This window comes from Uloborus diversus, chromosome 5 (assembly GCF_026930045.1).
Source record: "Uloborus diversus isolate 005 chromosome 5, Udiv.v.3.1, whole genome shotgun sequence".
NCBI classification, from domain to species: domain Eukaryota; kingdom Metazoa; phylum Arthropoda; class Arachnida; order Araneae; family Uloboridae; genus Uloborus; species Uloborus diversus.
In genome coordinates, this window is record NC_072735.1 from 130,862,723 (window position 1) to 130,889,503 (window position 26,781).

Here is a 26,781-nt window from a genome sequence, read left to right on the forward strand (position 1 = left end):
TTTTCATTACAATTACCATGAACAGATTAAAAAATTATTGGAACCATTTTTAAAAGTTTCAAGAAAAAGTTTGTTATTGCAGATGCTAAATTTTATTTATAGAAACACTCATTTCTGACGGCAACATTCATGAGAGATAGACTCGACAAATTATTTAGTGTAGAGTTTTTGCAGCATTTCTTCTAAAATATGTATTTGAATATCATATCTTAAGAATTAGTCTTTCCTAAACAACGCACACAGATTTAATTTTTGCAAACATTAGCTTTCTGTCAGTGTTCACTTTTCAATTTTAATAAAGGTAAATTTATTATACAATAGTGGTACCTGCACGGGTTTGCCCGCAGTAGAAAATGAAATCAGGTTATTTGGTTAGCATATATCTTTTCAAATATTGAATAATGGTTCTCACACCAATTTGCTATATTCATTTGCTTGCCCATGTTACGGTTCCACGTTATGATAATTTCGTATTTTTTCATAACGTGGAACCGTATACCACGTTGTGATGATTTGTTCTGTAAAATTTTCTTAAAACTGGAATAGAAAATGAACAAAATCAAATTAAAAAAAAAAAAATATGTTCGAGGTGCACACCCCCATGCTACAAACTAACTTTGTACCAAATTTCATGAAAATCGGCCGAACGGTCTAGGCGCTATGCGCGTCACAGAGATCCAGATAGAAATCCGGAAAGAAACCCTGACAGACTTTTAGCTTTATTATTAGCAGAAATATATATGTAAAAAATTCTCTTTGATAAAGGTATGAATTAAAGTTAATACAATATCTATAATTATGGATCTACTCATTATTTAGATATATTTTATCATGAGTGTTACCCTCTTCTCATGAACGTTATTTGTTAAAAAGAACACTCATGAGCGGTAAGACTGATGAGAGATGGTTTAAATTCACATTGAATTGTACATTTCAATATACAACATATCTATATATATATAAATGAATGTTTGTCTGTATGTCATCCATGAACTCAAAAACTAACCGGCAGATTTGGCTGAAACTTTCACCGTTTGTTATTTTTGGTACTGGGAATGTTTATAGACCAGTTAGAAAAAAATCCGATCGATAGTTCCTTTTTTATTCCAATTTAAGTCACAATCCATTGGATAAATACGAATAAAATTATCGGCTGCAGAAATTAATTCGCGTGAAAGATCTCATTGAATAAGAAGTTAGCTGTTGCCATTTTTCTTGAGTTTGAACAAATAAATTCTTTCTTTATTGTTTTATGGCTTTTCATGCAACGGGGGGATTTAAAACTTTTCTATTTGATATTTTTAGCGATTGTTTGATCTTGCAAACTGAGTGAGTACAAAATTTGAGTATAGTCACGGCTTTGATACCTGGACCGATTATTATGAAAATTGCTATATATATGTATTTTTCCACGGAGAAGGTGCATAAAATGCTCATTGAAGCCACTCGCCACCAGATGGCACTGCAGAGTAGCAACTTCTGCCCCATTCAACCGATTGTCATGAAAATCAGTATAATCATGTATTTTTTTGTTGGCGTAGCAACGCGCGTCGGGTAGAGCTAATAAGGAATAAATATGTCTATTTTTAGACTTACATATTGTAAGAAAAAAAAATAGGGCATATCTAACGCTGCTAATAACTGCGATAAAGAAATATTTTGCTCATAATTTTTTTTTAATTCCCTGGGGTACCACTCATGAGTTGAACATAAGGACAAACTTTACTAAAAATTTAAACTATTATACAAGCAGATCAGTAAAATCAATTTTAGCTGTGTGTAACCAACAAATATTACTTTCTTTTTCAATACACAAAAAGTAAAAAAGCTGCTTGAAAGCGTACAAAAAATATTTAAGAGATGTGAATTTTCTAGTCAGGACAAGTAAATACAAGGAAATTTCCGTTACTAGCTAACTGAAGTAACATAAAAGGCTTATTAATCTAAAATCATGAAAAAAAGCCCTGAATACAACGAATTAAGTGTAAAACAATCCCTTACTACATTCTTACTACATACAATCCCTTACTACAAAGATGCAATGTCAAAAAATAATTTTATTTGCATAAAAATGAACGAATAAAGTCAGGACACCAAACTGTCAATCGTTTTGAAAAACACCCACACTGAAAGGTATGTACTTTATAAAAAGTTGTGATGTAGAGCTGAATGTTTAGTAATTTACGTCGTAAGTACTTAATGTGAAATAATTACACTTAACTAATATTTCGGAAACATAACGTGTTCAGATGAAAATTACGTACAAATTAATTTAGCAAAAACTGAATCTATCTCACCCAGAGGCACAAGTTACTCCCCCACCCCTTTTTTGGATGAGGAAATAGAGAAATTGGGCAAAAACCTTTATATTTTATGCATATCAATTCTGTTTTCTTAAGAGAAAGGTATAAAAAGAACAGGGTGTGGCATATCAACCTCCCGTATTTGGACTGAGCGCTGTGTGAGATGTAACGGGAATACTGCGGTGGAATAAAGTAAAAATGAACAGTGTAGTAAATTGTTTCATTACTTTTTCTTTTCAGTTTAATGCGCTCGTGTTAATGTAGAACTTTAAAATCTCTGTCTGCACTAGAGCTAAATGCGGCCAAAAAAAAAAAAAAACAATAAAAGGCAATTAAACAACTTTTACTTGACTTAAAACAGCTTTCACGAGAAACCAAATGTTACTTACAATCAGGGTTCCCGATACAGATCCTTAATATCTTAATATCTGAAGTAGAAACATGTCGGGCAAATTGAAGCAACTTGGAATCGAACACGAAATTGTTGTGGAGCAGCAATCAAAAAACCATCACCATCCGTGGGCAGGTAATGGACAGTAATTGTAAATTTTTCTTTTTCCTTTTTTTTTAAATTTTGCATTTTTGTCATCTAATCTGCTTTATCTTTTGTCTACAAGCTTGCTTATTTGGTTTCCGCTGAAGAAAAAAGAGCGATAAAAAAGTCAAATTGCAACATTTCCCTATTGCTAGTATTGAATCCAACACATTTTTCTTCCAAATGTCTCGAAAACGCATTTCTGCCGTTTATTGGCCGATCACTGCCATTTATCAGCCCACGGTAGTATACTCCTCTACAACACCTGACTTTACTCACTACACCATGCCATTGTTCAACGATTGTATCCCTACCACGAATCACACAGCGCTATTTCCTAATGCGAGAGGTTGATTGGCTGTATCAAATAAATGATATTTCAATTGCCTGCACATTTTGTATCTTACAAATTTAGGGTCAGTTTAGCTTGTAGAAAAATATGATGCTAAACAGAAATACGTACAAAAACGATACTAAAAAAATGAAGTCTGCATTGAGAGCTTAAAGACATCTGCATAAAAACAACAACAATAATAAGACTTAGAAAAGTAGGAAATTATTGCATAAAAGAATTTTAAAGTTACAAAGAAGCCTTGCGAAAGAATAACTAAAGTTGCAATAACAAAGTCACAAATGAAAAAAGTATTGACCACTTTGATTTGAAATATAATGGGAAATTCTAATCTTATTTCCATACATTTCAAACACTGAGAAGTTTTAAAGTAAATTAACGTAACTGAACTTAAGTAATGAAACTGGCAATATTCTATTAAGAACGGGAGTAAGACTGGTTTCTCTTAACGCAGCATGCTTGTGAGTAAATGTCTAATTTTTCTAATTATAAATTGGATTTTTGTATTCTTATGCACCCCAAAGACAGTTGCACCTAAGTTTGGTTAAATCGTCATATTACGGAGCACCTTTATGTTTCTCGTATAAACTATTAATTATTTAACTGCTTAAAGTGGAAATCAAAACCCTTGGACAGGAATGAAACAAATGCTTAGTCGATCAATGGGCACACGAGTAGAACGTAGCTGATATTTGAAGCTTCCTTATGTACTTTCTTTTTGCCGTGAGCTCGTTAACTAAAGCTATTGATTCAAGTATACAAACTATAGATTTAGATTATTTTTTTTCTGAAAACTTGGTTTCCACCTTCAAATTAAAAGGTTGTACAACGTGCATCGCAGTTTTCAAAAACCTCCCTTTTTTCCTGTTTTGCTTCCAAAAAACAGTTTAAAATATCGTTTGTCCTACAAATATTTTCTAAGGAATGCGCCCTATATTGGCTGAATTTATTAAGCCACTTTAGCGGATAAATGGAAAATGAGTCTTGGGTCCGACGTAGTTATCATTCGATAACTCAATTCAATGACACTTACATTTGTGAATGTTTTTACGGGTTTACATGAATTGTCAAATATGACAGTTTATAAAACTGCCCCAAGTTAATTAAAGTCTATAAAAAAAATCTAATAAAAAAAACTTTTAAAAGGACCTTTGTGTGAAAGAGCTTTTCATAAACTATTCTTAATATCGCCAGAGTTCTTCAGACATTTATCGTTTCAGAAAAATAACTTTTCTCCGCTATCTTCAGAGAAAGATGCTGCCAATGAAGCTGACATCGCGTGTAGCTTCACCATTGCTGTTGAACCTTCGTTTTTAAAAATCACGTTTATAATTCAACTAGTTTTTTGTTAGAATGAACGTTTACGCAGAAATGGCTTGAATGGATTTGCTTAGCAACCAAGAAATGCACCCCTTCAAGTTCCAGGGTATAGATAGCTGGTTTGTCTTCTTATATGTGAATACAGTGAAATTAAAATTTTACATTCCACAAGTGAATGGGCTTAAAAAACGTAAACTACGAGGAAAACGTAACATGCGGGAAATACATAGCAGCAAAACTGATCATGGAACCCGATGAAAAAACGTTAAATTCGGGGACGTAAAATTGGGATTTCATTGTAATTTTATAATTTCCTCATTTTTGCTTAACACCGTTCAAATATGCTATGATACAGATGATTTTATGTATATGCATTCTTTGTTTCGGCAATTTTAGTTGAAGTAAGATTTATAATGCACAGAACGGAACTGCACATATTTCATGACAGGAAATTGTAAATCTTTAAAAAAAGACTCATTTACTGCAACATTCGTACACACACACACACATACACACATATATAGAATTAAAAATGATTTACTTTAAAGTAATTAGGGTTTTAATTTTTTCAATTAAAAATGTAAGAAAAAGTTCATAGTGCACTTACTTGGAAACAATTGCTAGTGAAGGAACAATGTACAGATATTTATGCATACAATAAATAGAAAATTACTGTACACATAACAGTAATATCTACAAATGCCAAAAATATATTTGTATATGCAAAAAGACAAAGTTCATATCAACACAAAGGGCAAGAAAAATGTCTGAAAAAGTAAAAACAATACAAGTAAAAATAAAAATAATTCGTGTAAATAAAATACGCTGAGCTAACATTCCATTAAAAAGTAAAAGCATACACGTAAATAGTATAATTTATTGAACAAATGATACAAAATCAAAATTATTTTTTAAACGTCTGCACGTAAAAAAACTGAGTTCTTTAATTCAATCTTAAATTTATGTGAAAAGACTATAAACTATTAAAATGTGATCAAATCTGTTTAAGAAAAAAATCGTCAAATATTTTACTTCACAACCCTATTGAGAAGCTTTCGCGGTCCACGGCTTTTAGCAAATATTTTCATTTCTCAACGGTCACACTAAATATTTTTAGGAAGTGAAAAATTCAATACTATTCTACACTTCCAAAAGATGTCGTGTTTTATTTTTTTGTGAAGTAGCCTCCCATCCCCCCTATAAATACCAATAGTGATTATTAAAGCATTGTGCAATATATAGTTTTAGATTCCTACAGCTAAGAAATAACTTTTCAAAAGTCATCCAGGGTCATTCTAAGACCCATTTTTTCTATTTTAAACTGCACTTTTACCTACAGTGACTCCCAAAAGTGTTCGTACACCTACGACTTTCAATGAAATAGGAGCCTATCCATTGGTTGGAATTATTATTTCGGTATAGGTATTTAATTATAAGATCTATGATCAATTTTTAGCAAAACTACATGAAAATTTTTTACAAAATATTTAAACTTAATTTTTTAAAAATCAAAAACCAAAAAGTGCCGGAAATTTTATCTCACAAAAGTCTTCGTACACTTTAAAAAATGTCTATATATTATTGAATAATCTAACTTTTTATTAAGTAATTATTTAGTAGAACATCATGAAGTATCAACAGCACCTTTTAAACGTCTGGGAATAGACTTCATTCTTTTTCTTTATTTTTTTGCGTAATTTCTGAGTAAGTGTTCAACCACGCTTCGAGTGTTACTGTTTCTAGCTCTATTTTCACTTCATTGGATGTAATCTGGAGATTGAAGGGGTATTTTCTAAACTTTAGGACAATTTTTAAGGCACAAGACGCAAACGTTGAAAGCCGTGTGCTTCTTATTGTTATCTTGATAAAAAAACAAAGTTGTTTCCGATAACCAAATTTTTGATTAAGAGTTTAAAATTGGTTTTTAAAATATTTAAATGAACAGCATGATTTTCTATTCCATCAAAACGTTCCAAACCACCAAGTTTTGATGCTGATATGCACCCTCGCAAAAGAACCTCTTCACCTTCCTGATTAACTGATCCAACTAAGTTATTAAGATCAAGTTCCTCATTTTTTCTTCTATTCACAATTATACAAAAATTTAGCTAAAAATGTTGAATTTAATTTCATCTTTATGTAAAACGTTATTCCAAAACGCTTTGGAGCTTATTTATCATTTATTTTGCGACAAAAAGCGCAAGCTTTCCGTTTTTCGTACGAACAAGAAATTTCTGCGGGAAGAGTTCCGAATTAATCCAGTCAATCAGAGAACTTGGCGAACAATTTTAGGTGAAAATTAAATGTAAGTTTTTTCACTAAGTTCTGCAGAAACTGTTACAGCATTCAAATGTGTATTTTTCATAAATGTTTTAACTGTAAACCTCGGATCATACTTTGTCAACTTTGCCGGTTGATCTTTTCTTGTCTTGTTTTCGGTCCGATTCTTTTCTTTAAAGCATTTTATCAAGCACTTTACTATAGAATGGAATAAATTAACTAATTTAGAGACATTTCACACCAATTTACCTCCACTGTGAGGAAAAAAATTAAATTTCGAATGGTGTTTGTGGTTTTTTTACGAATACTAGCCATTTTAAAGTAATAATCACAATATTAAGGAATAAATAAACACAATATTAAAGCCAAATGACTCTTAAGGGTCAAAACAATGCAAAAATAACTAAAAAAAGAAACGACATATGATAATTTTAATCATGAATTTATTCGAAAATATTTGAGTGTACGATGACTTTTGTGGCGTATTATTTCTTTGTTTCTTCGTTTTTTGACCCATTTCAAAAAGATCCGTCAACGAAAAATAAAAAATGTTGTCGAAACAAATTATAAAATAAAATAAATAGAATAATTCTATTTATTTTATTTTATTTATTTATTTATTTTTGTTGTTGTTGCTCAGATGAACTGTATTGCTACAGAAAAGCTCAGAATTTTTTCTTATGGAATGCGTTTTGTTCTTAGTACAGAAAGAAAAGCGGATCAAGATTTTTCTTGTTGTGCATAACAGTTTTAATTTGAGGTATATAAAATAATTTAACTTTTATCGTTTATAACAACTCTTATTTTTAAATCAGTGGGTCTTTGTATGTTCTGGTTGCCAGTTTTCGTTTGTATGTTCTATTGAGCCGAAATTTCAGCTGTTATAAAATTTGCACCTTATAAATTGGTTTTGATATAATACGGTACACATTCCTTGATTTACATTATTTCAAAGTCTCGTAAAACACCGTTTCGATATAACACGGAACATGGTTTCAATATAACACGGTACATATTAACGTGATTTATAGTATGTACATGATTAGTTAGGTAAAAAGTGAGCAATAAAAAACATTTATAAAAAAGTATCGTATAACACTGTTTCGATACGACACGGAACGAATTAACCGTGTTATATGAAATACTTTTCATACCGTTGAAATACTTTCAAAAATAGTTCATTTGCAAAGTTCAAAGTAATCCTGCTACTTAGGTTGACTTTAAGACACGCATGGTAAGTGACGCATTTTTAGAAGTAAAATAAAATTTCTAAGTGTTCGAAGACATTCTTATGTTACAAAATCGCAAACTTTCTAACATTTATAATATTGCATTTTAAAATCAAGGAAGCATGGCACAGACGCTCTAATTTAGAGCTGTATCGAGCTTTTGATGAACCTGATGTGGTCAAATTCATAAAAATTCAAAAATTCCAATTAGCTGGCCACGTTATAAGATTAAATAAAGAACGATCAACAAACAACATTTTTTAGGCTAAACTTACGGGAGTTAGATTAATAGGTCGATCTAACCTCAGATGCGAAAATTGCCTTGATAAGGATTTTTCCACCATAAGAGTGAAAAAAAAGTACGCCATGGTAAAAAAAAAGGGAGGCCTGGAAGAGGATTCTTGAGAAGGCCAGGGCCCACTCAGGGCTATTGTGACATTGAGAAAAGAGCAATAATCAAGGAAGAGCAATTTTCACAAGAGGAAAAGCTTCAAATACCGACTTTTTCTTCGGAAAATTGAGATGAGAAATTTACTTTAAACTATAACCAGAGAGGACACCGCAGGGCCATTTTTTTGTTCATTTTTAGTTAGGTAGCTAAAAAATTTTAAGTAGTGCAAAGTGAACCACATAGCTCAAAGTTATCTTAAAAGACGCTACTTCTTCCGTGTTATAAAGAGCAGCGTTTTGCCGAATTTCCTGTTGGATATATCAATCATAAAATAAAAATAATAAAGTGGTGCAAAGTAAACCACATGGGTGAAAATTACCCTAAAAGACTCTACTTTTTCCTTGTTATAAAGGGCTGCGTTTTGCCGCTCTTCCTGCTGGAGATATCAATTGTAAAATAAGAAAAAAAATAAGAAGTGCAAAGTAAACCACACACGGCTCTAAATCACCCTAAATGACTCTTTTCTTGCTGTGGAGGGGTGCGTTTTGCAACACTTCTTACTAAAAATACTAATTATAAGACAACTTCAACTTTACAAATAAGGACTGTGTCATCAGTGGAAACTTTTCAAAACATGTTTTTTATTTAATAGTGGCAAGCTGAGCTTATAGGGTGTGTTAAACATTGGATGTAACTGAAATCTGCTTGAATCTTCAACCATAATCTTTCCTACTCGAGATCTGCAATGCAAGAGTACAGCATTTCATCCCTCTTATGAATAATTATATTCCCAAATTCTCTAAAGCGGCAGACGCCTTAATGTAGTTTCTCGTTTGTCTTTATCAAGTGTCAGAGATGCCGGCTAATTAAAACTTAGAGTACGGTACATATTTTAGTTCATCATTATGGATAATATTACTGATATAAAAGTCAACTTGTGATAGACGATGTACAAGCAAGTAAAGTTGAAGCTAACAGGTGGTTTAACTTGTAGCTCCTCGGGTCATTAAATTTGTTTTAATAAAATCATCAATAAATAAATTGTTAATCTATTACATTTACTTATTTACATACTTGTTGTTGTTGAAAGAAATGCAATTGGCGCGATCACTAAGATTTTCAGCTCAGCAAGGAGAAAAAAAAAAGAGACAGAAAGTAGAGAACTGTCACTTTTGTACTATACTTTTCATACTGCACTGATTTTTTTTACCAGCAATTATCTCAACCTGTATAATTTAATCGTTTTCTAAAGGTGACAGATGGTCAACAGAAACTTGTACCCATGGTTATTCCTCTGGACAGATCGTATGTCTCTTGGACCCATGTACTCTGAGCATGTACTCTGAGTAGTAATTGGGTGTTGGGCAGATGTGGGAATTGAATATTAATATAGTAAGCATGTTATTTGCTAGTATACATGAGGAATACGATTTCCGTGACAGAAATGCTATACACTAATCCTTTCAGAACCAGTTCCGACTAATGCTTCAAGCCAGTGTTCCTAAATTTGAAACAAAAATGTTTACTTCTTCTGTGAATGCCACTAAATGCTTTCCTGTCGCTTCTGTTTCAGTAGGGTTTTTATGCTATTTATATCAACAGTGAGACATATAACCTATTAAAACTTGTGTTGGTCTGTCAGCAAGTGTGTCAGTCGATCTGTGTCTCTGTCTTTCTACGATACTCTTTGAGAACGAGTGGGAGGTGAAAGTCAAGTCAAGTACCGAAAATTTGCAAATTTCAGCGGCATTTCGTTTGGACTTATCTTTGTAGCGTTTTAATTAGAAGATATAGATATTAAGACGTCACTGATTTAAGAAATTTCACATATTTATGACTTTCAAATGGTTACGACATCCAGCAGGATTCAGTCGCAGGATCCAGTGCAGCTGCTTGGTATTTATCAACGAAATTTGTTATTTTTCGCCAACAGCTCTAGCTAACCTGTGCATAGCATTCCCGCTTGACAGAAGTTTTGAAAAACAGAACTTTAAAAGTATTTGCCTGGATAGCAAAAATGTGAATTAAAATTTCATTAAAATTTCCATTTAAATTGAAGTTTAATGCATTAGTAAGGAAGTTACAACACATAAAATGTGTGACAAATGAGGCAGTGAGAAGCAAGGGATGTAGGTGGGAAAGTTAAAAATTTAGAGATAATCAGTACAAATGGTAAGTGAACTGCTCCGCTGTCTTAGGGAAAGATGTATAACTAGTAGCCCTGGTAGGTTCTGTTTTACAGCGTGATTTAGAAAAACATTTTAATGAAAGTCTACCTAAGAGCTTATCTTTAAACGCGTTTTACTCAAAACTTGAAAATGTTTACTTACATCCCTTTGCCTCAAATGGTATTCTGGCAAAGTATTATAGAAGATCCTGATAAGACTATTATATATATTTCCCCACAAATTTCGAAATACGACATTTTATAGAATGTCAAGCTTTTGTACCTAATACCAAAAACCTAGCCTAAACCTACTCGCTTAAATACAGTAGAACTTTTGTTCCACAAATTTAAGATAAGTTGTGTATTTCAACCCTTCCGAATAAACCACAAAGAGCAAGTCACAAATTCGGAGCCAGAGTTACGCGTGTTAAAAGTCGTGCCTTGTAATAATCACGTCCTCTAAACAGAATAGCATATTTGCCAAGAAAAAGTATTCTAATAAGCGAGGTATTCCATTATCCGAGATGAAAGTGACATGTTACAACGGTTTGGCACATTGAAAAGTTATCACATTAACCGGGATATTATTTTAACCAGTATTCCAATAAGCGAGCTAGACTCTATTTGAAACTGTTTCATACTTTGCCTTTTTTATATTCAGCATTCGATAAATTTTCATGGAAATTTGAGAAATATGAACTATTTCTTATATTACCGGCTAGTTTTAAGCATACACAACCTAGTCATTCCATAGAATACGGGGTTTCAAACGATGTCAGTAACTTCTTAAAAGGACTGTAAAAGTTTTCAGAAAGAAAAACTAGCTATTATTGCAAAAGAAGCACAATATTCACTGAGTTTCAATGGTGAAAGAGAAAGGAAGTGAAAAAATAATAATTTGAATTTTGACATTTTGAATTCAAATTATGTTTTTTTGCAATCACGAGTTTGTTTGGAGGCACCAATGTGCGTATGTAGGCGTGTATGTCTTTGTGTAGGCGTGTACGTGTTTGTAAGTAGGTGTGTGTGTCTTTGTGTAGGTGTATGCGTGCGTATGTACGCGTGCGTTTGTGTGAGTGGGTGTGTAGGCGTTCGTGTGTGTGTAGGCGTGTGTATGTGTATATGTATGCGACAGTGTGTAGGCATTCATATGTGTAGGCATGCGGATGATATGGATGCAACCTGGAGACGGTTTTTGCTAGAGAAGCAGCATCGTGAGGCCGGTCGACGGTGGTGCTGCAGAGGGAGGCGGGGGGAAAATAAAATCATACAGGACATCAAAACCCTTCAAGTGAGAACAATAAACAATGTGATTGCTCAATAAATACAGGATGGTTAATACAAAATGGTTAAAGTATCTCAATTTTCCAAAGATAATTTTTTAACCAAAAACACAACCGAAAAGCATTTGTTTAAACTCTTGAATGAAAAATTACGTAAAAAATTAATATCAAAAGAGATTTCTTAATTTTCTGACAAAATACTTGAATTGCAATTACATGCAATTTTCTAACTCCATTTTGCGTGAAAGAGAAAAAAAATAAAGTTTTCTCCTATGAATATAAATTAGGTTATGAAAAGTAGAAAACAATCTTTCAGTTCATTTGAAAAAATATTTTTTAAACGAACGGTCAGTATTTTCCTTATCGTATTGTAACGAGTTACAAGCTAATATAAAAGAACGCAACACTTTTCACTAGTATAAAAACATTATATTGCACATGAAGGCAAATCTTCTTCCTTGGAATTATTTCAGTGATAAGAGCATAAGCACAAGAAACAATTTTAGTGTGTGGTAAGAATTACTATGTGTATTAACACATAAATAAATGTGCCAGATGTGTGAATCATTTTCACATTCAAGCGAAATAACTATCACAGCACCCTCTCCAAACGTCTTTTAAAATCAACTTTACAAAAGTTTTTTCTACGATTGGAATTTTTCAAGAAAACTTTTTATCCCGACGTATCTACTGTAGGGAACTCCAATATTTGAGCATGATAGAAACGTTTTAAAAAGTATAAAAGACCGTTTGCAGTACACTAATACACACACACACTCACACACACACACATATATATATATATATATATATATATATATATATATATATATATATATATATATATATATATATATATATATATATATATATATATATAAAAGTAGGTATATTCAACTGTAAAATAATCTATGTTACTAGTAAAAGGTAAAGTTAAAAAATATATGTCTCTTCTCTTTTTTGTTGTAAAGAAAGAATGAAAGAATGCTCAAGTAATAAGTAAATTATATTTCTGGCATTCAAAGTTCGCGTAAAAAGCAAAATAATATTAGTAGTACAACAAACAAATGAATGAATAAAGCAGTATTTATAGAGTTTAAAACATCTCAATGCTAAAAACATATTTCTATATATATATATATATATAAATGGATGTATGTTTGTGGGTATGTGTGTATGTTCCTTATACAAATCCACAGTTTTCGTCGGATTTCTTCCAAATTTGGCACAAAGGTAAATTGTTGCTCAAGAATTCATATAGGCAGGTTTTTGGAATTTTAAAAAGACCCAAAGAGGTCTAATTTCATATTTTGAGTAATAAAATTGCGCTTTTCTGAACGAACGAATTTTTGTATAGTTATGAATTTAGTCTAAATGAAAAACCCATAAAAAACTGACCTATATGAAGTTTCTTCAAAGATTAACTTTAATCGTTAAATTTGTGGACCTTGGTTCAAAGCAAATGAAAACGGTTATCAACATATAACCACCAGGATCTATTTTAAATGCAATCAACACAAAACGTATCCTGAACGACGGCCGTCAATGCTGTTTAGCGATCAGCGTTAAAGCATGTTTGGCGAGAATGCCGTAGATATAAGAAATGATGCTGCCCATCGTTTCTTGAACTGCGTCGTACGAAGCCAAGGGATCCATTGATGTTACTCATGGTTCTACTTAATTTGAATGCAACCGTTAAATTATAATTTTTAAACATTGTTTAGTTATAAAAGCCACAACAGTAAGGTTGCGTGTAATTTTTGATCACAAACATGAGTAAGGTAATAATTATTGCATTCAATATTGACGTACAATCTTTGACTGTTTCAGTATTAGACTACTTTTATTAAAACTACATCTATTTCATCCTTGCAACAGAAATTTAATTTAATGTTCTATGATCCTTATGAAACCAATTTGCAATATATAAATTTTCTTTATACTATTCCTTGATTTACTTCGAATCTTTAAGTACTTCGGTTCAACTGTAACCGATAACCTAATTCGGTTTAATAGAAGTCGCTCCAGGCTGCCCAAGAGCAGCGGTAAAGGTACTAATAAAGCAAATAAATTGCAAAATAATCACAGTAATGCACAATAGCGCATTCGGAATTTATCTTTCAAAGGGGAGGGATGTGGTCAAGGCTTTCCTTACATATATCTATATATATATATATATATATATATATATATATATATAAATGGATGTATGTTTGTGGGTGTGTGTGTTTGTGTGTGTGTATGTTCCTTATACAAATCTACTGTTTTAGTCGGATTTCTTCCAAATTTGGCACAGAGTTAAATTGTTGCTCAGGAATTCATATAGACAGGGTTTTGAAATTTAAGGAAGATCCAAAGAGGTTCAAATTCATATTTTTAATCATAAAATTGCTCATTTCGACACGAACGATTTATCGTATAGTTATGAATTTGGGCTGAATGAAAGGCCTATAAAAATGAACGAAATGAAGTTCCTTTAAAGTTTAACTGTAATCGTTAAATTTGTGAACCTTGGTTCAAAGCAAATGAAAATGGTTAGCAACATATAACCACCAGGAGATATTTTAAATGCAATCAACACAAAAAGTATAGTCAACAATGCACGGCAATGTCGATTAGCGACAACCGTAGAGCATGTTTGGCAAGAAAGCCGAACGAAAAAGAAATGCTGTCTTTCAGTAGTTCTTAAATCGCAATCGCCGTCGGTTCTTCTTCAACTTGCTTGCGCATTTCGCTAATAAGTTTTCAAGTAATAATACAGTAACAATAAACGAAATTTTGATCCGTATTTTCTGCATAAATAGCACAGAAAATACCAAAATGAGATAGGTATAAAAAATGAATTCATTATCGAAGTACTATCTTCAAAAGTTTTAGCATTAGAATACTAAACTTATATTAAAATGACATCCTAGCAACGGAAATTTAATTTAATTTTGTATTATCTGTAAACAAATCAATATGTATATGTTATTTATACTTCCATAATTTACCTGATTCGGTTCACCTAAATTAAATAGAAATCGCTCCAAGTTATCAAAGATCAGGGGTAAAAATACTAATATGGCTAATGAATTGCAAAATAAACATTTTTGTGCATAGTAGTAAAGATTGAATTTATCTTTCAAGGGGGAGGGGGATAGTCATGGGGTTCATTACATGTACATAAACTACCATACTAGGATTGCTAATGTGTGGTGAAATAAAAGACTTTGCACCTTTAGACCCGAAACCACACGGAAATGTAATACGGCGGAATTAAAAGTTTTGGAAAGGTAAAAGTTTAAAGTTTGAAAAAATGCAAAGAATTATTAATTTAAATTTAAACTTTTAAAATGCATAAACTGTCTCCATTTTTATGTAAACAAATTTCTTAATCGTTTTAAATTTTACATAACTTTAACGCTTGACGCGATAGTATACCTGATGGAGCATCTTCGCTGAGCAGCAATAATTTTAAACCAGTTAGCGGGTATGAGACAACTTTTGACACGAAGAGATTGCTTCTGAAATGGGCATGATGAAATATTACACCACATTATAAAGTTTTTTCTTTTTAGTCTTCATCGTGAAATTAGTTGAGCAAAGCTCCATTTCCAGTTACAAGACTCTTAGTTCGATAACTTTTATTGTAAACAATCGAAAAATATTGGAAGTTTGTTACTACCACTAAGTAATTCAACCGTCATTTAAAAAATGCTGCAAGATAAAAATGGATGCCTGTCAGGTTTAATAGAAGCAACTCTGTTCACAGTAAAGGGATGAGATGAAACAATTTGTATCTCACGTATAACCACTAATCGCAATACATAATTCTCTAAATTTCAAGAAATTAAAATCTCCAGTGAGATTTATGTTATGTATCACGATCAATAAGTCAGAAGGGCAGGCGATTAGTTTACCTATTTCCCATATAGATAGCTTTATGGTGCATGCTTAAAGTTGGGTTCATTCAAAAATGTATTTGATTTTGCTGCTGGAAGAGGGAATAAGAATTGCATTTAGGAGCAAGATTTGAGTTAAATTTACGAATTAGAATATTTTAAATAATTTAACTTTTTAGTATTTGGATTACGTTTCTAAACGTGGAAATACATTTCCTTCGTTTTAAAGCTGCGAATATGGGGAAAAGAATGCGCAAAAAGCTTTGTAAAACATAAACAAAAGAATTGTCTATAATACAGTTGTCAGTAGAAACAAGACAGTTTTTTGCTTTCTTTTAATGTCATGGTTTACAAAAAAAAAAAAAAGAAAAAAGAAATGACGCGGATAGTGACCAAAATGTGCACGCCTATTTCTTTTTCTATAAGGCAGTTCGATTGACGATTTTTATATAGTTTGTTCCATAAGTCCGCGTCCACGTACTCCATTTTTAATGCTTTATGTAACTTAAGATAATAACTGTAACTATATCTATGGAAACAACTATTCAGTGGAACCATTCCTACCCCTAATGACGACTGTGCCTCTGCAAATTAAAATTTCGATTTCTCAAAGGAATACTTCTGAGCAGCAAACTTAAATAAGTGCTCTTACTACCTGCATCAGTTTTAGTTATCATGTACAACATTTACGGCAAGTGTGTGTTTTTAAAAATTTGAAATAAAATTTTAATCCAGACAAATTTTGAATCGTTGCAAGACACCAATATTAATGTCCAACTGTCATTTTTACCTAAGAAAATAGAAATTTGACATAAATATAAGAAAATAAAATGTAGTTGACGTACGTCTTTTTATGCAACTTACACTTATATAATTTTACTCCATGGCATGCTACTAAATCGCCACGGAAAGTGCAAACAGACACATTTTGTGAAGTTATTTATACCAAGTGAACGTATTTACGGAATGTGCTTGCATACCTGAACACTTACAAGAACTTATAAAATGAGTCTACCTAACACGTGAAACCTTGAAAGTAAAAACACCGTCAGAAATCCGTAAACTGAATGTTAACGGCTATTAATAACAATGACCGAATTCCTTATTTACTGTACAGTGGATTATCTGTTTAGTTTTTGGGCCATTGAAGATCATTTTCATATCTGAAAATATTGTGACGGTGGCATATTTTGCATATATTTGTAATAAAATGTATGTGAAGAGTACTATAGCATGCTTTAATGTCTTGAGGTATACAAAACCTTCAAAGGTTCGACGGTTTTCGTATTCGAAGCACCACGTAAAAGGTTGTCTCACAAGATATGCAAGACAATCATTTGTCTCTGCATTAAGACATTGGATGTACCTCCCATCTGATTCAACCGCAGACAACGTTCCATGGACACGACAGAACCAAAGAATATCGTTGAAAAACCCGGATAACATGCCTCATGCTTTTCGTTTTTACGTGATGCTATTTTTTCTGCAAATGTTCAACTTTCTGTGCTATTTAGTCTTTTAAAAATTTGAGTCTAGAGTGGTGTGAATGCAGTTTTTTACTGTCATTTAGATAGAGTTCGTCCATTTAATTATCTAAAAGACATGTTGCATTGAGAAGCACCCGGGCAACGCCGGGTAGTAAGCTAGTATTACTATAAACTTCGCACACAATTTTAAATTAAGAACCCGGTCAAATTTTGAAAAACAGAGTTTTTGGCACTAAAATGAGCAGGTAATAAAATTTGTCAACGGTGACATCTACCTAGCTGCATTCAATTAAATATTTTTTTCAGCTACAGCACTGGTTATAGGATATTGATATATAAATATACTTTGTGAACATAATTAAATAAAGTGATATTTGTGCACAGAAACAGAATGATATTTTTTTTTGCATTTTAAGTGTAATACTGAAATCAGATCATTAAACAGTAGATGGAAATACTAAACTTTCGGATTGTAAATCCGGTAGCAACATAAACGTTTTTCCTTAAATTAAGCTCACCACTGCAAATGATAAATAAACGTAGTTAACAATATCTTATATAATTATTTTTTATAAATAGCTAAAGCATCATACACTGTGGAAAAACTCCTGAAAGAATGAAACAATGGCACAAAGATATTTTCTGGAATAGCAATTATAGAAATTGTCTGTATGACGGACATATTCTGCATCGCATTTTTTGTTTCATACACAGTTTTCGATGAAGTAAAATTTATAAAATTGAATTAAAAAAGCTGCACAACAAGATATTACTCAAGTTTCTAATTTTAAAATATAAAAAAAAGCTTTTTATCCATTTGCTACTTTACTCTTTTCTTAAAGTAATGTTTTTATTTTGCTTTCAGTTAATTCTTTTCGCTATTTTTTCTCTATTTGTGTCGTTTGAAAATTTTGGTAATATTTTATTCATTTTACTAACTAGGCTATTTTCTTGCCTTAATAAACAAAAACAAGGAAAATATTTTTTTTTTTGGAAGGAAACCATAAAAAAATGTCAACAAAAATATTTGCATAATTCCTGCAAGAAACTATAGCATCATATAGTCAAAAGAGTCAAAACACATGACTTACCCCGACTTTCTAGTAATACCAAGAGCAAGCAGACTGTAGTTACAAAACGCGGGTGCCGAGATCGCCGCATCACATCACATCCCTTGCAGTATTTTTATTACCTTTCTATTTTCACTCGCAATGCAACCGAGAAAAAGGTTTCGTAATCTACAAACTAATTAACGGAGAGGAATCGAATTCCTCCGGAACGAGGGTGGAATGGAAAGTTCGTTTGACCCGTCGACCCCCGTGTTCCTCGGCGAGAGAGAGCGAGACCCTCGCTGTCGGGACTGATGACGGGATGTTGATGCGGCTGAGAGAGACACTGGGATGTCTGATCCCGCCCGCTCTCGCCACGTTAAAAGGGTTGCTATGGCGACGGTTAGCTGGAATGGGCCAGACGTCGCCAAGTATGAAAATCCTCGGAAGATGCTAACGTGGAAAGAGAAAGTATTTTTGGCGAATGCTCTAAATAACTAGATGCGACTTCGTATGGATAAATAAACAAATAAATTATATATATATATATAGAAATAATGTATAGATATATAGTTTTATATTTTGATATATATAGATAAATATTGAGATATGTAGATAGGTGTTTAGAAAGATAGATATATAAAGATGACAGAGAGAGAGACAGATGGGGAAATAAATCTTACGCTTTGTACTTTAAGCAAACGCTATGCAATGTGGGAAATAATAATAATAAGAAAAAACAAAAAAACTTAAACTTTTTTAAATACTGCATTGGAATGTGTGTTGTTTGTTTTTATTTATTTTTGGTTGGATTTAAAAATTCAAACTATGAAAGATTTTAAATGTTGAAAAAATAAAGTAATACGCAGCTTTTCTTTCTTGCCATCTTCCATTGCATCGTTATTGTCATAATTTTTAGTTCAATTGATCGCAAAAAAAAACTTCTTTACTATTATTTATAGATATACTAGTATCTTCTAGCTTATAGTTATGAAAAATCTATTTAACGAATATTATGGATTTTCGGTACAAATAATTTACTATTGTTCTCAACACAAAAAGGAAATAATTTATTATTATAAATGTATCTAGAAAAAATGTATGTGGACATTATCTTAAATTCGAAGAAAGTCAGTATTTTCTAAGACCTTTTTAACATTTGTTTAGCATTCAAAAATTAATTCTTTATGTGTTGTACTTGTCTTTGCTGACAAATAAAAATATTTAAATAATGTAAGTCACGTTTTATAAAGTATCTCTTAATCAACAGTTCTTGTTTAAAACCTTATTTTTCAGTAGAATTAGTTTCATTTTTTTTTACTGTTAGGAATTAACATTATAAAACAAAGTTTTTTTAATATTATCTTTATCTAACTTTCAATTTAGTATTATTGTTCTAAATTTATTATTATTTTATAATGTCAAAGAATTTAAAGACTACTATCGCTACTATCACATAAAGTTTATTTATTTGCAATACTAAAAAAGTTCGCAGTGCACTCATGACCTACAAAGGAAATATTTAAAATGTTAGATGACGGAAATATCTTTAAGAAAAAAAGTTTTGATCTTCTTTCGCCAAAATCTTCATATCATTTGAACTATTTAGCAATGTATAAGTTAATCAGCAATATACTTAAAATTCTGTGTTTAAAAGAGAAATCGTTTCGTATGCAATTCTTGAACGACCTCCTTACACCTCTACTCCGATCTGCATTTTTGGTCTCATGAAGAAAATGAAACTTGCAAAATGTATTTAAGTCGTGGCTTAGTAAAATTGCAGAAAATAAATCTGTTAAAAATTGTAATACTGATTTTTTTCTTGTTTTTAGTTAGATTTCCATTTTATTCCGTTGTATAAGTTCAAAGATTACCATCAAATGTATCCTTTAAGCAATTGGGCCATTCCACGAAAAAGTTCACTCTCAGTCCCGCACGTAACGGTTCATAAATTACATTAAAATGTAGTAGTTTTAAAGGATAATAACGAAATTTTTTGCTTAAGAAATCACACATAAGTTATCAATTTGTTAAGCAGAAAAAATTGTTCAATAATAACTTAACTTTATATTTGAAAGTTTTGCGTTTCAAACATGCTATGCTAAGAACATTTTGTATAAATCGATACGTGACTAAATTGTTCATATTACGTTGAATTATAACTATATGAAAGTGAAATTATGCGTCGTGGAAAACTTTTCATCACTCAATTCTTCAAATATTTCCATCTCCAGCTTAGTCTCTTTCCTATCCCATGCTGATGAGTGCTAATAAGCACGAAACTGCAATCTTCGGCTGGAAATGACTGAGCTGGCGGTGTATTTCATGTATTTCCCTCGTTGTTCATAAGTTACAGCATGAACACTTCAAAACGTTTTTAATGCTTTCGTTTAAACAAAGCACTCAAAAACATTAAAATATTGCGTTAAATTTTCATTTGCTGTCCTTTTTGTTTTAAATAATAAGGTTTTTTTAGTTCGTAAATATTTATTTTTTTTAAATAAAAAAACTTAATAAATAAATAGTGAGATTACTCCATCAAAAACGGTGTGTGAGAATGAGATTCATAAAAGTTTCTTATGAGTCATTGATTGGAATGCTTCTTCTCTAAGTAAACAACTGCAGTTTACTCTTTATAATATTAGTTTTGCATAATGACATTCATTTCTCATCTATTGCAACATTATTTCCCTTATCAACATCATTATTATAACACAAGTGCAAAAACTATTGTGCGTGCGTAATAAACAAGCGATTTTTTCCGAAAAGCAAAAGTTAAAATGTAGCTTTGTAGTGAATTGCAAAAGAGACATCTTTGCGCAGAAAAGTATTTGTGAATGAAATTTGAGCGTTTTAACGATGTATTTTTTCCATCACAAAGCTTATTTGTTTGCATTTTCATTGCATTGTTTTGCATTTTAATGTTGTATCTTTATTTGCAGCACAAATATCTGGATTTCACAATGTATTGCAAAAGTGTGCATTTCAACATTGTGTTTTATCTTTTACCTTTCAGCGCAAAGCTATTTTTTCGAAATTTATTGCAAAATTGTGCATTTAAACGTCGCATTTTATCTTTGCTTGCACATACGGTTTTTTTTTACAAGAGAAACGCTTTTATTTAATGTAGTTTTAAGCTTTGTGACAGAAGTAAATAGAGAAAAACACGCGCGTGTGTGTCTGTGCAGTTGTTTGTGAAGTTTTAACTTGAATGAAGTTTGTGGGAAAATCACAAAGGCTTGCAATACAAAAAGCTTTAAGCATTTATAATATCAGGAAACTTTTAATACTTGTAAGATTTAATTTACAAACAGCAAAATATAAAATATATTAAACAATAAGTAGCTGTTGTAAGCAATAATATTTAATGCATATATTTCAAGTATGACAGACATAAAGTATCAGCGGTAATGTATTTATAACGTCTTGCACTGTTTACTTCTTTTTTATGATACATACATAACTCCAACATATCAAATTTTAACTGTTTTAAAACGGTTCATTTCAAGTATCTAAAGGATTTAGCGAGCATTCGCCAAATGTGAGACTTACAACAATCATTTCCGCAGGTGGCAAAACGATGAGTTCCATCTCACCACCAGGTGGCACCAGGCGACAACTATGACATCAGGATGCCATACGGTGAGGTCGAATTTATGCTCCCGAGCAGCTGGAAGAGAAGTTTAAAAGGCAGCTCTTAAACGGTGGAAAACTGAATTTTTAAAGAACTCTGGTGTGAGATGCTTTATCTGGGTGATTATTATTTAATGTGGGATGTTTCTTTATAAATCATTCTGCCTCCTGAGGCAGTTTTATGTGTAAATAAGGGATGTTTTTCTAAACTGCAATGGTTTTCTTATCTTTTAGGAAACATTTGTCACTACATATTCTTTTTGTAACAAATTTGGTTCGCGGACATAAAATGTAAATTGTGACTGTCTTTCAAGATAGTAATTAAACTTTTGTACACTTCTTAGCTTTGGGTTGCACAAATTGTGTTTTAACAGGTGGGATTGTAAGAATTTTGGGTCGATTTTTTCTTAAATACTGATTTGTGAGAATTCTTTCTCTTTATGTTTCAGATGTGATAGGACCCGTTTACTAGTAAAAAAAATATAACATTAGCTCCAGTTATTTTCAAGAGATTTGTATTAAAAATTCAAAAAATAAATAAATAATGCAATGACAGAAAAAACTGCATCGATAATGAAAATTATAAATCTATATTCCATGCACACAGCTCATAAACAAATTTAGTTTTATCTATGTTTTCCAAAATAATAATGATAATAATAATAATAATAACTACATTAGCTACATGTCTTAAGTTTCCTTTGTAGTTGGCACAAAAAGAGTCAAACGTCTTAAATTCAAAAACTTACTAAAATTTAACAAACAAAACGATGAGCTAGCTAGAAACGAAAAAGAAAGTACGCTTAAAGCGATAAGAGGTGCGAAGTAAAAATTAATTGTTGTAAAAATGGAAAAATTTGTGACGGGTGAAAAATGAAGCTATTTCATCTTTCCTTCTCGTTTACAAATAATGATAAAATTATTTTAAATTTACAAAAGTTAAACTCTTAAATAAATCTTTACATGAATAATGATTATAAACTCCCAAGTTTGGATCATGAAAGGATAAGTCTTTGGAACTGTGCCCGATGATGCTGGGAATATTGCCGATGTATAACATTCTGCCTGAAAATGTCAAATTTCAAACGGTTTCGAATAGATTTGAGAAAAGAGAATTTCTTGAAAAGTCAAGGCTATGTTGTGTTTTTGAAAATTCAAACAGTCAGACTACTTTTCGTGTCTTTCTTCGTAACACCTTGTTTAATTAATTTTTTTGCTGCTTGTCAATATCTAAATGATTTTTAAAATTACCTAATTAGTTTAAATGAATTTGGTAAAAATATGAAAAGTAGGTCTAATTTTGGTTTGGTAATAGTTGGCATTTGAATACTGTTTAGTGCATTAAAATACGCATGAAAAACCGCATACATTGCATGCAACGTAAAAAATATGAGTCCAGGCTATATTTAAGTTTACAGTCCTGTACACAGGTCCAATAAAAGAGTAAAAAAAGTTTTGAAGCAGGCATCAAAATAGATTTAAAAAAAAATTCCTTTATGTTTTTTCGAAATTTAGCAAAACACGTGCTTTTTTTTACTAGTAAATTACTAACGTTAATTGAGAAAAGTAATATACAGTCGTCCCCCGCTACTTCGCGCTTCAACTTTCGTGGTTTGACTTCATCGTGATTTTTGTCTTTTTTTTTTTTTTCAAATATAGTAATTTGACTTTTTTATGCTCTCATGTAATTTTTTTCCTAAAAAAGAGTACCAAGGTATGTCTTTTAAGTATGGTAAGCATTTCTGAAGGTCTGTAGCTAGACTAGTTGAGGGAGTAGAAGTATAAAATCGGCGAAGAAAGTGTAGGGAATGGCTATCTCATTTTGACCGTTTAACACTAATTGGAAAGTATAAATAATTCTATTATTACTAGGGGATAAATATATACATCTGTAAATGGTTTTCAACAATATACTAGCTTTTTAAGTTGCATAAGTAATACTTTCAAGGAGGATAAATGTAGAGGAAGAAAGTGGGCATATACGGTCACTAACTGGCAATTAATTGATCATCGAACAAGTTGAGTTGTTTTCATAGATTAGTAGTAGTGTGTAAGCACTGTATAAGTGTGTGTAGTTTATTTCCCAGTAATTGACAATGTGATGTCTCTTACGTCTAATATATCTTATGCATTCCAATTTTGTGCGATATATTGAGTAACACTAATGTAATGGTGACTGAGGGTGCTGTTTCATGTCTAGGGAGCTCTAACTATGTTAAAAACCTATTTAAATTGTCGTAAGTTTTATGCGCCCCAATTTGGAAAATATTCTGTTTATAAATACAGAACCCTATTTCGCGGAAATTCAGTTATCTCGGTAAAGTCTAAAACGAATTAACCGCGATAAACGAGGGTTGACTTTAAATATCATATGAGTAAACGTGACTTCTTATTAGTACTAAAATTAGTCTTAAAACTTTTCATCCAATCTCTGTACCACGTTTCCATACGTTAAACTGTGCACCACATACAGCGTCCACGCTTAATCTGAATAACCTCTATTTTCACAACCGTAATAGTTCGGTCAAAATAAAAGAAACAAAGCGAAAGGTTGGAAAAAAATAGCATAGAGATGAAAGTGGGTAGAGACATCAAACAAATCATCAAAAATGAAATGTTAACTGTCCCCATAATTCCCAGTGGAGCTAAAAATGTTATGCAAGGTCAAAGGTCAACCAAAAAAAAAAGAAAGAAAACACTTGAATAGGACAGAAAACGAGAACATTTCTCAAACACAAAATTATAGAAAGATTGTAAAAGTTCCAACCAATGCCACTTCACCTAAGAATTTTATGTAAGGTCAAAGGTCAAAATAGGCAAAAAATTGAAAAAACTCCGTTTGAGCTGAAAATCTGTACAACCCTTGATCTGTACCCCATCATTTTACATGAGATATAAAAAATTATCTAAGGTCGATCCCACTTGAGGTGAAAAAGTTCAAAAGTCAAAGACAAAAGGTGGAACACTATATATATTTTTTGCATACATTTTATAAGATGTTTGTTAGTCGTATAAAAAACTGCATACAAAGTATGTAAATTATGCAATTGGTACAAACGAGTAGTTCATATCTACTTCAACTCTCTCGACATCGAATTATAAGAAAGTGTTCACAATTTTGGCAGTTGGCCGTATGCAGTAACACATAAAAAATAGAAGCCATATACAGACAAAACGTGAACATGGTGCATATTTTGTTTAAAGGAAGAGTATTTAAAATGAGTTATTAACTTGATTAAAAAGATTAATTTAAAAAAAAAACTTTTTTGAGCTATGTTTCAACCTAAAGTTAAACTACCCTTTTTTTATTGCAAATGCCGCACAAAAAAGTAAAAAATGACTTTATTTTTCAAAAAAAAAAACATCATTAAAACTTTTAAACTTTAAATTTACAGTCGAAACAAAGTTTCGAAAAAAAGTGCAATGACTTGTATCATATTTTTTTCAGGAATCAGTAATTCAATTATTTAACTGGAAAGATAATTGTTACAAACTCTGATTCATTTAAATTTATATATTATTAAAATGGTTTCATGGATAAGTTGTAGGATAATCATAATTGGTAGATAAGGTATTAACATTAACAATAGGTTAGAGAACAAAACTTAATGTTTTAACGCATATTGTAAGATTACCTCTGAAACTATATAAATAATTAAATTTCAATAAAATGATATTTAAATTTCAAGGGAAAATGTTTCCTCATTTTCCTGAAATCTACGAGCATTAATATCCCTTATAAAACGAAACATAAGTGATTTTCGGGGAAAATTTTATTGAGATCATAGCTAAAATATTACACATACCTGAAATGTCGCTTTGTAATCCGATAATGTTTACCTAGAGACTTTCTCTTCGCTTCAGAATATCCTCAGGGAAACACACTTTTAAATTCGCTATGCATTCTTCCGTTTAATTGCTTTTAAAGGAATTGTTTCGCAGTCTAGTTTTATCGCAGTGAGCTTACTGAAATAGACATCAGAAAACTAGAATTCTACAGTTTATTACTTTTAATGTATGCTCTTTGCTGTACTACAATAGTTTTATTTTGTTTCATCCTGCTAAAGTCTAGGATGCATAATAAATTGTTAGATAGGAAACTGAATTATTAATGCCATGATTGGAAAACAAATAGCAATTCAGTGAGGAAAAATATGCTTTAAATATGCAAAAAAAAGTGTTTTTATTCAAAAATTTCATTATTTTACTGCAGGGCAAATTATTTTAATGTAGAGTAAATTAATCATTGAATTAAACCCTCGTAACTTACTCGTACTTTACTTTTGAAGATATGCTTCTAATTACACTTTGACACCGACAGTGAACTGGAAAAAAACATAAAAAAACGTTCCACCCGCTACCTACAATGTTAATTTGTTTAACAATTCATCTAAAGCGAAGCATCCGTGGTACTATCGGCTAACGCGTTCGGCTGTTAACTGAAAGGTGGGTGGTTTATGTCCACCCAGAAGAGTAATATGTTTTGTAATATTTAAAAACAATGGACATAGCCGAACACTGGAAAACAGAAATTATGTTTTTATTGAACTCCTTTGTGTAAATGTAACATTATCATGCCATTTTACCACTTTAAAACTTCTTATAATCTTTTTATAAATTTTTTTTGTACATATACTTATAGAATATTTGTCGCATTGAAAAAATTAGCTTTGTGAACTCTTGTTTATCAGAGTTCCAAATTTAGCAAGTATGCAGCGTTATTGCGGGTTTGTGCAACAAATAAACACAAAAGATCCACCAATCCACACTTACACAAAAGATCCACCAATCCACACTTACACAAAAGATCCACCAATCCACACAGAATAGATTCAAGTTTTACTCAGTGTGAATTAGAGCGAATGTGG